The sequence below is a fragment of the Balaenoptera ricei genome, chromosome 15 (genome assembly GCF_028023285.1).
Source record: "Balaenoptera ricei isolate mBalRic1 chromosome 15, mBalRic1.hap2, whole genome shotgun sequence".
NCBI classification, from domain to species: Eukaryota; Metazoa; Chordata; class Mammalia; order Artiodactyla; family Balaenopteridae; genus Balaenoptera; species Balaenoptera ricei.
In genome coordinates this window covers 32,143,313-32,156,719 of record NC_082653.1, presented here as the reverse complement: position 1 = coordinate 32,156,719, position 13,407 = coordinate 32,143,313, and positions in this window count along the sequence as shown.

The window sequence follows — 13,407 nt, the reverse complement described above, 5'->3', positions numbered from 1 at the left end:
TGGGAACACATAGGGCAGTGTATCGTGCACCAATCTCTCGTGATGACCACTGTGTGCTACAAGAGCGGTCGCTGGCTTCTGAGGAACCCTAGGCGAAGTAGGTCCCCGGGAGCACTCTTCACATTCATAGCAAGGGCAACGTACTCCTTTCTGGGATGCCTAGGCAGAGTGTTCCAGTCGTCAGAAGGCCTCGCGAAAGCAGCGCCTGGCAGATTCTCTTTGCAAGTCGATCGTCCTCAGTGACTGAAACAGAACTGCACTGTTACTGCACAATGTGCTTGTGATTCAGTCTGGGACACAGGATAGCAATCTCACAGAGGCGAAAGCTAACCTTTGCATCCAGCCTGAAGACCAGTACATTTTTCACACTTCACACTGTTAAGTATGTGCCACAGCCATGCTCACCGAGGCCTACCTAAGGTCCTGAAATACTTACCCATTTCAGCCAATGCAGAGGCCCCTGAGCCCAAAGGGTCTCCAGAGAAGAGCCCTGTGGGTCCCGTGTGTTTCCTTGAGGTAGTCAGAAACTACTGAGGATAACCTTATGAGCTCAAGTTTGAAACCGGGCAACCCTGGCAAAACCTTCATTTCGTCGGGGGTAGGCGAGACAGGTGCGGTTTGAAAGCTGCCAGAAAAATCACTCCTGCTGCCCATCTTCTCTTTGCTTCCTGACGGCATCACGAAAGAACTTGAGTGTAATCGTTTGAGGCATGCTGGTCTCGGTTCCTTGCTGGGAGCTCCTCCAGGAGCACACTGGAGCTTGCCGGCAAAGAACTGACACCCCTGTGCTCAAGTAAAAGTCCAGATTTCTCCCATAGTCAGCTTAGCTATGCCCTAGGAGCGAAGAAGCATGTGATAGAGGAAGGCTGCAACACTGTTTGGTATTTCACGACTCATTGTGCACTCACCTTCGTTGTAACATCTGTGAAAGGGCACTGAATGCCGTCCAAATCTTCTGCTGTGTTTGAGTCCCAGGAAGCAACTGGGTTCGCTGGCTTTAAGGCTGTGAAAGTGCAGCGGTAATGGCAAAGCCCTGCCCGGATTGCTCCACAGCTCTCGTTCATACAGCATTCAAACGGCCTCAGGAACGCCGTTCCAAGCAGCCTTACATTCCATGCTGGCGTAGCCAGGGAGGCATTTGGATTCTTCGGAGAAACACCACTGTGCCTCACCAGTGAAACCTGTGGGCTCCCAAATACGTCTCCCTACGGCAGTCGGATGCTAGATGTTTAGTTCCAGCCTGAAAACAACGAACAGCTTTTTCTGTGACAATGCTGGACTTCTGGGACCATCCAGATTCACCAAGGCCTAACTTTTGCCCGGCGGGGGAATGCTCTTCTGCACGTACAGCACTCCCCACGTGAAAACCTTTCTTAGCAGAAGGAGGCAGTCTTTCCCTAGTACTACATAGCTAGGCTTAATCTTCAGATAACATGCTGTGTCATCAAGCTTGAAAGTGGGACACCGATGGGAGCCTTTTATTCTCCTGGAATGGAAGTCACTTGCTTTGGGCTTCAAGGCTGCCTGAACAGCCTTAGCGGCTCATCTTCTCTTCACTGCAGGAATGTGGCTTTGGGCCAAGGCTGCGTTCTCTCAATGGCAATAATGTGCTGGCAATTGCTTTCTAGAAACTCATCCCACGGCACTGCAGATTCAGCTCCATACAAATGAAAGGTGACCTAAGTCTACAAGGTAAAGTCCAGTGTTTCACATCAGCAGAGTTGAGTGTGCAGTGGTAGCCACGAAGCCATACTCTGAAAAGGAGTGCCTTAACTCTGCTATGCCCCTGGGAACACATAGGGCAGTGTATCGTGCACCAATCTCTCGTGATGACCACTGTGTGCTACAAGAGCGGTCGCTGGCTTCTGAGGAAGCCTAGGCAAAGTAGGTCCCCTGGAGCAGTCTTCACATTCATAGCAAGGGCAACGTACTCCTTTCTGGGATGCCTAGGCAGAGTGTTCCAGTCGTCAGAAGGCCTCGCGAAAGCAGCGCCTGGCAGATTCTCTTTGCAAGTCGATCGTCCTCAGTGACTGAAACAGAACTGCACTGTTACTGCACAATGTGCTTGTGATTCAGTCTGGGACACAGGATGGCACTCTCACAGAGGCGAAAGCTAACTTTTGCATCCAGCCTGAAGACCAGTATATTTTTCACACTTCCACTGTTGTATGTGCAACAGCCATGGTCCTCGAAGCCTACCTAAGGTACTGAAATACTTACCCATTTCATCCTATGCAGAGGTCCCTGTGCCCAAAGGGTCTCCAGGGAAGAGCCCTGTGGGTCCCGTGTGTTTCCTTGAGGTAGTCAGAAACTACTGAGGATAACCTTATGAGCTCAAGTCTGAAACCGGGCAACCCTGGCAAAACCTTCATTTCGTCCGTGGTAGGCGAGACAGGTGCGGTTTGAAAGCTGCCTGAAAATCACTCCTGCTGCCCATCTTTTCTTTGTTGCCTGACGGCATCACGAAAGAACTTGAGTGTCATCGTATGAGGCATGCTGGTCTCGGTTCCTTCCTGGGAGTTCCTCCAAGAGCACACTGGAGCTTGGCGGCAAAGAACTGGCACCCCTGGGCTCAAGTAAAAGTCCAGATTTCTCCCTTAGTCAGCTTAGCTATGCCCTAGGAGCGAAGAAGCATGTGTTAAAGGAAGGCTGCCACACTGTTACGTATTTCACGATTCATTGTGCACTCACCTTCGTTGTAACATCTGTGAAAGGGCACTGAATGCCGTCCAAATCTTCTGCTGTGTTTGAGTCCCAGGAAGCAACTGGGTTCGCTGGCTTTAAGGCTGTGAAAGTGCAGCGGTAATGGCAAAGCCCTGCCCGGATTGCTCCACAGCTCTCGTTCATACAGCATTCAAACGGCCTCAGGAACGCCGTTCCAAGCAGCCTTACATTCCATGCTGGCGTAGCCAGGGAGGCATTTGGATTCTTCGGAGAAACACCACTGTGCCTCACCAGTGAAACCTGTGGGCTCCCAAATACGTCTCCCTACGGCAGTCGGATGCTAGATGTTTAGTTCCAGCCTGAAAACAACGAACAGCTTTTTCTGTGACAATGCTGGACTTCTGGGACCATCCAGATTCACCAAGGCCTAACTTTTGCCCGGCGGGGGAATGCTCTTCTGCACGTACAGCACTCCCCACGTGAAAACCTTTCTTAGCAGAAGGAGGCAGTCTTTCCCTAGTACTACATAGCTAGGCTTAATCTTCAGATAACATGCTGTGTCATCAAGCTTGAAAGTGGGACACCGATGGGAGCCTTTTATTCTCCTGGAATGGAAGTCACTTGCTTTGGGCTTCAAGGCTGCCTGAACAGCCTTAGCGGCTCATCTTCTCTTCACTGCAGGAATGTGGCTTTGGGCCAAGGCTGCGTTCTCTCAATGGCAATAATGTGCTGGCAATTGCTTTCTAGAAACTCATCCCACGGCACTGCAGATTCAGCTCCATACAAAGGAAAGGTGACCTAAGTCTACAAGGTAAAGTCCAGTGTTTCACATCAGCAGAGTTGAGTGTGCAGTGGTAGCCACGAAGCCATACTCTGAAAAGGAGTGCCTTAACTCTGCTATGCCCCTGGGAACACATAGGGCAGTGTATCGTGCACCAATCTCTCGTGATGACCACTGTGTGCTACAAGAGCGGTCGCTGGCTTCTGAGGAACCCTAGGCGAAGTAGGTCCCCGGGAGCACTCTTCACATTCATAGCAAGGGCAACGTACTCCTTTCTGGGATGCCTAGGCAGAGTGTTCCAGTCGTCAGAAGGCCTCGCGAAAGCAGCGCCTGGCAGATTCTCTTTGCAAGTCGATCGTCCTCAGTGACTGAAACAGAACTGCACTGTTACTGCACAATGTGCTTGTGATTCAGTCTGGGACACAGGATAGCAATCTCACAGAGGCGAAAGCTAACCTTTGCATCCAGCCTGAAGACCAGTACATTTTTCACACTTCACACTGTTAAGTATGTGCCACAGCCATGCTCACCGAGGCCTACCTAAGGTCCTGAAATACTTACCCATTTCAGCCAATGCAGAGGCCCCTGAGCCCAAAGGGTCTCCAGAGAAGAGCCCTGTGGGTCCCGTGTGTTTCCTTGAGGTAGTCAGAAACTACTGAGGATAACCTTATGAGCTCAAGTTTGAAACCGGGCAACCCTGGCAAAACCTTCATTTCGTCGGGGGTAGGCGAGACAGGTGCGGTTTGAAAGCTGCCAGAAAAATCACTCCTGCTGCCCATCTTCTCTTTGCTTCCTGACGGCATCACGAAAGAACTTGAGTGTAATCGTTTGAGGCATGCTGGTCTCGGTTCCTTGCTGGGAGCTCCTCCAGGAGCACACTGGAGCTTGCCGGCAAAGAACTGACACCCCTGTGCTCAAGTAAAAGTCCAGATTTCTCCCATAGTCAGCTTAGCTATGCCCTAGGAGCGAAGAAGCATGTGATAGAGGAAGGCTGCAACAATGTTTGGTATTTCACGACTCATTGTGCACTCACCTTCGTTGTAACATCTGTGAAAGGGCACTGAATGCCGTCCAAATCTTCTGCTGTGTTTGAGTCACAGGAAGCAACTGGGTTCGCTGGCTTTAAGGCTGTGAAAGTGCAGCGGTAATGGCAAAGCCCTGCCCGGATTGCTCCACAGCTCTCGTTCATACAGCATTCAAACGGCCTCAGGAACGCCGTTCCAAGCAGCCTTACATTCCATGCTGGCGTAGCCAGGGAGGCATTTGGATTCTTTGGAGAAACACCACTGTGCCTCACCAGTGAAACCTGTGGGCTCCCAAATACGTCTCCCTACGGCAGTCGGATGCTAGATGTTTAGTTCCAGCCTGAAAACAACGAACAGCTTTTTCTGTGACAATGCTGGACTTCTGGGACCATCCAGATTCACCAAGGCCTAACTTTTGCCCGGCGGGGGAATGCTCTTCTGCACGTACAGCACTCCCCACGTGAAAACCTTTCTTAGCAGAAGGAGGCAGTCTTTCCCTAGTACTACATAGCTAGGCTTAATCTTCAGATAACATGCTGTGTCATCAAGCTTGAAAGTGGGACACCGATGGGAGCCTTTTATTCTCCTGGAATGGAAGTCACTTGCTTTGGGCTTCAAGGCTGCCTGAACAGCCTTAGCGGCTCATCTTCTCTTCACTGCAGGAATGTGGCTTTGGGCCAAGGCTGCGTTCTCTCAATGGCAATAATGTGCTGGCAATTGCTTTCTAGAAACTCATCCCACGGCACTGCAGATTCAGCTCCATACAAATGAAAGGTGACCTAAGTCTACAAGGTAAAGTCCAGTGTTTCACATCAGCAGAGTTGAGTGTGCAGTGGTAGCCACGAAGCCATACTCTGAAAAGGAGTGCCTTAACTCTGCTATGCCCCTGGGAACACATAGGGCAGTGTATCGTGCACCAATCTCTCGTGATGACCACTGTGTGCTACAAGAGCGGTCGCTGGCTTCTGAGGAAGCCTAGGCAAAGTAGGTCCCCTGGAGCAGTCTTCACATTCATAGCAAGGGCAACGTACTCCTTTCTGGGATGCCTAGGCAGAGTGTTCCAGTCGTCAGAAGGCCTCGCGAAAGCAGCGCCTGGCAGATTCTCTTTGCAAGTGGATCGTCCTCAATGACTGAAACAGAACTGCACTGTTACTGCACAATGTGCTTGTGATTCAGTCTGGGACACAGGATGGCACTCTCACAGAGGCGAAAGCTAACTTTTGCATCCAGCCTGAAGACCAGTATATTTTTCACACTTCCACTGTTGTATGTGCAACAGCCATGGTCCTCGAAGCCTACCTAAGGTACTGAAATACTTACCCATTTCATCCTATGCAGAGGTCCCTGTGCCCAAAGGGTCTCCAGGGAAGAGCCCTGTGGGTCCCGTGTGTTTCCTTGAGGTAGTCAGAAACTACTGAGGATAACCTTATGAGCTCAAGTCTGAAACCGGGCAACCCTGGCAAAACCTTCATTTCGTCCGTGGTAGGCGAGACAGGTGCGGTTTGAAAGCTGCCTGAAAATCACTCCTGCTGCCCATCTTTTCTTTGTTGCCTGACGGCATCACGAAAGAACTTGAGTGTCATCGTATGAGGCATGCTGGTCTCGGTTCCTTCCTGGGAGTTCCTCCAAGAGCACACTGGAGCTTGGCGGCAAAGAACTGGCACCCCTGGGCTCAAGTAAAAGTCCAGATTTCTCCCTTAGTCAGCTTAGCTATGCCCTAGGAGCGAAGAAGCATGTGTTAAAGGAAGGCTGCCACACTGTTACGTATTTCACGATTCATTGTGCACTCACCTTCGTTGTAACATCTGTGAAAGGGCACTGAATGCCGTCCAAATCTTCTGCTGTGTTTGAGTCCCAGGAAGCAACTGGGTTCGCTGGCTTTAAGGCTGTGAAAGTGCAGCGGTAATGGCAAAGCCCTGCCCGGATTGCTCCACAGCTCTCGTTCATACAGCATTCAAACGGCCTCAGGAACGCCGTTCCAAGCAGCCTTACATTCCATGCTGGCGTAGCCAGGGAGGCATTTGGATTCTTCGGAGAAACACCACTGTGCCTCACCAGTGAAACCTGTGGGCTCCCAAATACGTCTCCCTACGGCAGTCGGATGCTAGATGTTTAGTTCCAGCCTGAAAACAACGAACAGCTTTTTCTGTGACAATGCTGGACTTCTGGGACCATCCAGATTCACCAAGGCCTAACTTTTGCCCGGCGGGGGAATGCTCTTCTGCACGTACAGCACTCCCCACGTGAAAACCTTTCTTAGCAGAAGGAGGCAGTCTTTCCCTAGTACTACATAGCTAGGCTTAATCTTCAGATAACATGCTGTGTCATCAAGCTTGAAAGTGGGACACCGATGGGAGCCTTTTATTCTCCTGGAATGGAAGTCACTTGCTTTGGGCTTCAAGGCTGCCTGAACAGCCTTAGCGGCTCATCTTCTCTTCACTGCAGGAATGTGGCTTTGGGCCAAGGCTGCGTTCTCTCAATGGCAATAATGTGCTGGCAATTGCTTTCTAGAAACTCATCCCACGGCACTGCAGATTCAGCTCCATACAAAGGAAAGGTGACCTAAGTCTACAAGGTAAAGTCCAGTGTTTCACATCAGCAGAGTTGAGTGTGCAGTGGTAGCCACGAAGCCATACTCTGAAAAGGAGTGCCTTAACTCTGCTATGCCCCTGGGAACACATAGGGCAGTGTATCGTGCACCAATCTCTCGTGATGACCACTGTGTGCTACAAGAGCGGTCGCTGGCTTCTGAGGAACCCTAGGCGAAGTAGGTCCCCGGGAGCACTCTTCACATTCATAGCAAGGGCAACGTACTCCTTTCTGGGATGCCTAGGCAGAGTGTTCCAGTCGTCAAAAGGCCTCGCGAAAGCAGCGCCTGGCAGATTCTCTTTGCAAGTCGATCGTCCTCAGTGACTGAAACAGAACTGCACTGTTACTGCACAACGTGCTTGTGATTCAGTCTGGGACACAGGATAGCAATCTCACAGAGGCGAAAGCTAACCTTTGCATCCAGCCTGAAGACCAGTACATTTTTCACACTTCACACTGTTAAGTATGTGCAACAGCCATGCTCACCGAGGCCTACCTAAGGTCCTGAAATACTTACCCATTTCAGCCAATGCAGAGGCCCCTGAGCCCAAAGGGTCTCCAGAGAAGAGCCCTGTGGGTCCCGTGTGTTTCCTTGAGGTAGTCAGAAACTACTGAGGATAACCTTATGAGCTCAAGTTTGAAACCGGGCAACCCTGGCAAAACCTTCATTTCGTCGGGGGTAGGCGAGACAGGTGCGGTTTGAAAGCTGCCAGAAAAATCACTCCTGCTGCCCATCTTCTCTTTGCTTCCTGACGGCATCACGAAAGAACTTGAGTGTAATCGTTTGAGGCATGCTGGTCTCGGTTCCTTGCTGGGAGCTCCTCCAGGAGCACACTGGAGCTTGCCGGCAAAGAACTGACACCCCTGTGCTCAAGTAAAAGTCCAGATTTCTCCCATAGTCAGCTTAGCTATGCCCTAGGAGCGAAGAAGCATGTGATAGAGGAAGGCTGCAACACTGTTTGGTATTTCACGACTCATTGTGCACTCACCTTCGTTGTAACATCTGTGAAAGGGCACTGAATGCCGTCCAAATCTTCTGCTGTGTTTGAGTCCCAGGAAGCAACTGGGTTCGCTGGCTTTAAGGCTGTGAAAGTGCAGCGGTAATGGCAAAGCCCTGCCCGGATTGCTCCACAGCTCTCGTTCATACAGCATTCAAACGGCCTCAGGAACGCCGTTCCAAGCAGCCTTACATTCCATGCTGGCGTAGCCAGGGAGGCATTTGGATTCTTTGGAGAAACACCACTGTGCCTCACCAGTGAAACCTGTGGGCTCCCAAATACGTCTCCCTACGGCAGTCGGATGCTAGATGTTTAGTTCCAGCCTGAAAACAACGAACAGCTTTTTCTGTGACAATGCTGGACTTCTGGGACCATCCAGATTCACCAAGGCCTAACTTTTGCCCGGCGGGGGAATGCTCTTCTGCACGTACAGCACTCCCCACGTGAAAACCTTTCTTAGCAGAAGGAGGCAGTCTTTCCCTAGTACTACATAGCTAGGCTTAATCTTCAGATAACATGCTGTGTCATCAAGCTTGAAAGTGGGACACCGATGGGAGCCTTTTATTCTCCTGGAATGGAAGTCACTTGCTTTGGGCTTCAAGGCTGCCTGAACAGCCTTAGCGGCTCATCTTCTCTTCACTGCAGGAATGTGGCTTTGGGCCAAGGCTGCGTTCTCTCAATGGCAATAATGTGCTGGCAATTGCTTTCTAGAAACTCATCCCACGGCACTGCAGATTCAGCTCCATACAAATGAAAGGTGACCTAAGTCTACAAGGTAAAGTCCAGTGTTTCACATCAGCAGAGTTGAGTGTGCAGTGGTAGCCACGAAGCCATACTCTGAAAAGGAGTGCCTTAACTCTGCTATGCCCCTGGGAACACATAGGGCAGTGTATCGTGCACCAATCTCTCGTGATGACCACTGTGTGCTACAAGAGCGGTCGCTGGCTTCTGAGGAAGCCTAGGCAAAGTAGGTCCCCTGGAGCAGTCTTCACATTCATAGCAAGGGCAACGTACTCCTTTCTGGGATGCCTAGGCAGAGTGTTCCAGTCGTCAGAAGGCCTCGCGAAAGCAGCGCCTGGCAGATTCTCTTTGCAAGTCGATCGTCCTCAGTGACTGAAACAGAACTGCACTGTTACTGCACAATGTGCTTGTGATTCAGTCTGGGACACAGGATGGCACTCTCACAGAGGCGAAAGCTAACTTTTGCATCCAGCCTGAAGACCAGTATATTTTTCACACTTCCACTGTTGTATGTGCAACAGCCATGGTCCTCGAAGCCTACCTAAGGTACTGAAATACTTACCCATTTCATCCTATGCAGAGGTCCCTGTGCCCAAAGGGTCTCCAGGGAAGAGCCCTGTGGGTCCCGTGTGTTTCCTTGAGGTAGTCAGAAACTACTGAGGATAACCTTATGAGCTCAAGTCTGAAACCGGGCAACCCTGGCAAAACCTTCATTTCGTCCGTGGTAGGCGAGACAGGTGCGGTTTGAAAGCTGCCTGAAAATCACTCCTGCTGCCCATCTTTTCTTTGTTGCCTGACGGCATCACGAAAGAACTTGAGTGTCATCGTATGAGGCATGCTGGTCTCGGTTCCTTCCTGGGAGTTCCTCCAAGAGCACACTGGAGCTTGGCGGCAAAGAACTGGCACCCCTGGGCTCAAGTAAAAGTCCAGATTTCTCCCTTAGTCAGCTTAGCTATGCCCTAGGAGCGAAGAAGCATGTGTTAAAGGAAGGCTGCCACACTGTTACGTATTTCACGATTCATTGTGCACTCACCTTCGTTGTAACATCTGTGAAAGGGCACTGAATGCTATCCTAGTCTTCAGCTGCGTTTGAGTCCCAGGAAGCAACTGGGTTCGCTGGCTTTAAGGCTGTGAAAGTGCAGCGGTAATGGCAAAGCCCTGCCCGGATTGCTCCACAGCTCTCGTTCATACAGCATTCAAACGGCCTCAGGAACGCCGTTCCAAGCAGCCTTACATTCCATGCTGGCGTAGCCAGGGAGGCATTTGGATTCTTTGGAGAAACACCACTGTGCCTCACCAGTGAAACCTGTGGGCTCCCAAATACGTCTCCCTACGGCAGTCGGATGCTAGATGTTTAGTTCCAGCCTGAAAACAACGAACAGCTTTTTCTGTGACAATGCTGGACTTCTGGGACCATCCAGATTCACCAAGGCCTAACTTTTGCCCGGCGGGGGAATGCTCTTCTGCACGTACAGCACTCCCCACGTGAAAACCTTTCTTAGCAGAAGGAGGCAGTCTTTCCCTAGTACTACATAGCTAGGCTTAATCTTCAGATAACATGCTGTGTCATCAAGCTTGAAAGTGGGACACCGATGGGAGCCTTTTATTCTCCTGGAATGGAAGTCACTTGCTTTGGGCTTCAAGGCTGCCTGAACAGCCTTAGCGGCTCATCTTCTCTTCACTGCAGGAATGTGGCTTTGGGCCAAGGCTGCGTTCTCTCAATGGCAATAATGTGCTGGCAATTGCTTTCTAGAAACTCATCCCACGGCACTGCAGATTCAGCTCCATACAAATGAAAGGTGACCTAAGTCTACAAGGTAAAGTCCAGTGTTTCACATCAGCAGAGTTGAGTGTGCAGTGGTAGCCACGAAGCCATACTCTGAAAAGGAGTGCCTTAACTCTGCTATGCCCCTGGGAACACATAGGGCAGTGTATCGTGCACCAATCTCTCGTGATGACCACTGTGTGCTACAAGAGCGGTCGCTGGCTTCTGAGGAAGCCTAGGCAAAGTAGGTCCCCTGGAGCAGTCTTCACATTCATAGCAAGGGCAACGTACTCCTTTCTGGGATGCCTAGGCAGAGTGTTCCAGTCGTCAGAAGGCCTCGCGAAAGCAGCGCCTGGCAGATTCTCTTTGCAAGTCGATCGTCCTCAGTGACTGAAACAGAACTGCACTGTTACTGCACAATGTGCTTGTGATTCAGTCTGGGACACAGGATGGCACTCTCACAGAGGCGAAAGCTAACTTTTGCATCCAGCCTGAAGACCAGTATATTTTTCACACTTCCACTGTTGTATGTGCAACAGCCATGGTCCTCGAAGCCTACCTAAGGTACTGAAATACTTACCCATTTCATCCTATGCAGAGGTCCCTGTGCCCAAAGGGTCTCCAGGGAAGAGCCCTGTGGGTCCCGTGTGTTTCCTTGAGGTAGTCAGAAACTACTGAGGATAACCTTATGAGCTCAAGTCTGAAACCGGGCAACCCTGGCAAAACCTTCATTTCGTCCGTGGTAGGCGAGACAGGTGCGGTTTGAAAGCTGCCTGAAAATCACTCCTGCTGCCCATCTTTTCTTTGTTGCCTGACGGCATCACGAAAGAACTTGAGTGTCATCGTATGAGGCATGCTGGTCTCGGTTCCTTCCTGGGAGTTCCTCCAAGAGCACACTGGAGCTTGGCGGCAAAGAACTGGCACCCCTGGGCTCAAGTAAAAGTCCAGATTTCTCCCTTAGTCAGCTTAGCTATGCCCTAGGAGCGAAGAAGCATGTGTTAAAGGAAGGCTGCCACACTGTTACGTATTTCACGATTCATTGTGCACTCACCTTCGTTGTAACATCTGTGAAAGGGCACTGAATGCTATCCTAGTCTTCAGCTGCGTTTGAGTCCCAGGAAGCAACTGGGTTCGTTGGCTTACAGGCTGTGATCGTGCAGCGGTAATGGCAAAGATCTGCCCGGATTGCTCGACAGCTCTCGTTTGTACAGCATTCAAACGGCCTCAGGAACGCCGTTCCAAGCAGCCTTACATTCCATGCTGGCGTAGCCAGGGAGGCATTTGGATTCTTTGGAGAAACACCACTGTGCCTCACCAGTGAAACCTGTGGGCTCCCAAATACGTCTCCCTACGGCAGTCGGATGCTAGATGTTTAGTTCCAGCCTGAAAACAACGAACAGCTTTTTCTGTGACAATGCTGGACTTCTGGGACCATCCAGATTCACCAAGGCCTAACTTTTGCCCGGCGGGGGAATGCTCTTCTGCACGTACAGCACTCCCCACGTGAAAACCTTTCTTAGCAGAAGGAGGCAGTCTTTCCCTAGTACTACATAGCTAGGCTTAATCTTCAGATAACATGCTGTGTCATCAAGCTTGAAAGTGGGACACCGATGGGAGCCTTTTATTCTCCTGGAATGGAAGTCACTTGCTTTGGGCTTCAAGGCTGCCTGAACAGCCTTAGCGGCTCATCTTCTCTTCACTGCAGGAATGTGGCTTTGGGCCAAGGCTGCGTTCTCTCAATGGCAATAATGTGCTGGCAATTGCTTTCTAGAAACTCATCCCACGGCACTGCAGATTCAGCTCCATACAAATGAAAGGTGACCTAAGTCTACAAGGTAAAGTCCAGTGTTTCACATCAGCAGAGTTGAGTGTGCAGTGGTAGCCACGAAGCCATACTCTGAAAAGGAGTGCCTTAACTCTGCTATGCCCCTGGGAACACATAGGGCAGTGTATCGTGCACCAATCTCTCGTGATGACCACTGTGTGCTACAAGAGCGGTCGCTGGCTTCTGAGGAAGCCTAGGCAAAGTAGGTCCCCTGGAGCAGTCTTCACATTCATAGCAAGGGCAACGTACTCCTTTCTGGGATGCCTAGGCAGAGTGTTCCAGTCGTCAGAAGGCCTCGCGAAAGCAGCGCCTGGCAGATTCTCTTTGCAAGTCGATCGTCCTCAGTGACTGAAACAGAACTGCACTGTTACTGCACAATGTGCTTGTGATTCAGTCTGGGACACAGGATGGCACTCTCACAGAGGCGAAAGCTAACTTTTGCATCCAGCCTGAAGACCAGTATATTTTTCACACTTCCACTGTTGTATGTGCAACAGCCATGGTCCTCGAAGCCTACCTAAGGTACTGAAATACTTACCCATTTCATCCTATGCAGAGGTCCCTGTGCCCAAAGGGTCTCCAGGGAAGAGCCCTGTGGGTCCCGTGTGTTTCCTTGAGGTAGTCAGAAACTACTGAGGATAACCTTATGAGCTCAAGTCTGAAACCGGGCAACCCTGGCAAAACCTTCATTTCGTCCGTGGTAGGCGAGACAGGTGCGGTTTGAAAGCTGCCTGAAAATCACTCCTGCTGCCCATCTTTTCTTTGTTGCCTGACGGCATCACGAAAGAACTTGAGTGTCATCGTATGAGGCATGCTGGTCTCGGTTCCTTCCTGGGAGTTCCTCCAAGAGCACACTGGAGCTTGGCGGCAAAGAACTGGCACCCCTGGGCTCAAGTAAAAGTCCAGATTTCTCCCTTAGTCAGCTTAGCTATGCCCTAGGAGCGAAGAAGCATGTGTTAAAGGAAGGCTGCCACACTGTTACGTATTTCACGATTCATTGTGCACTCACCTTCGTTGTA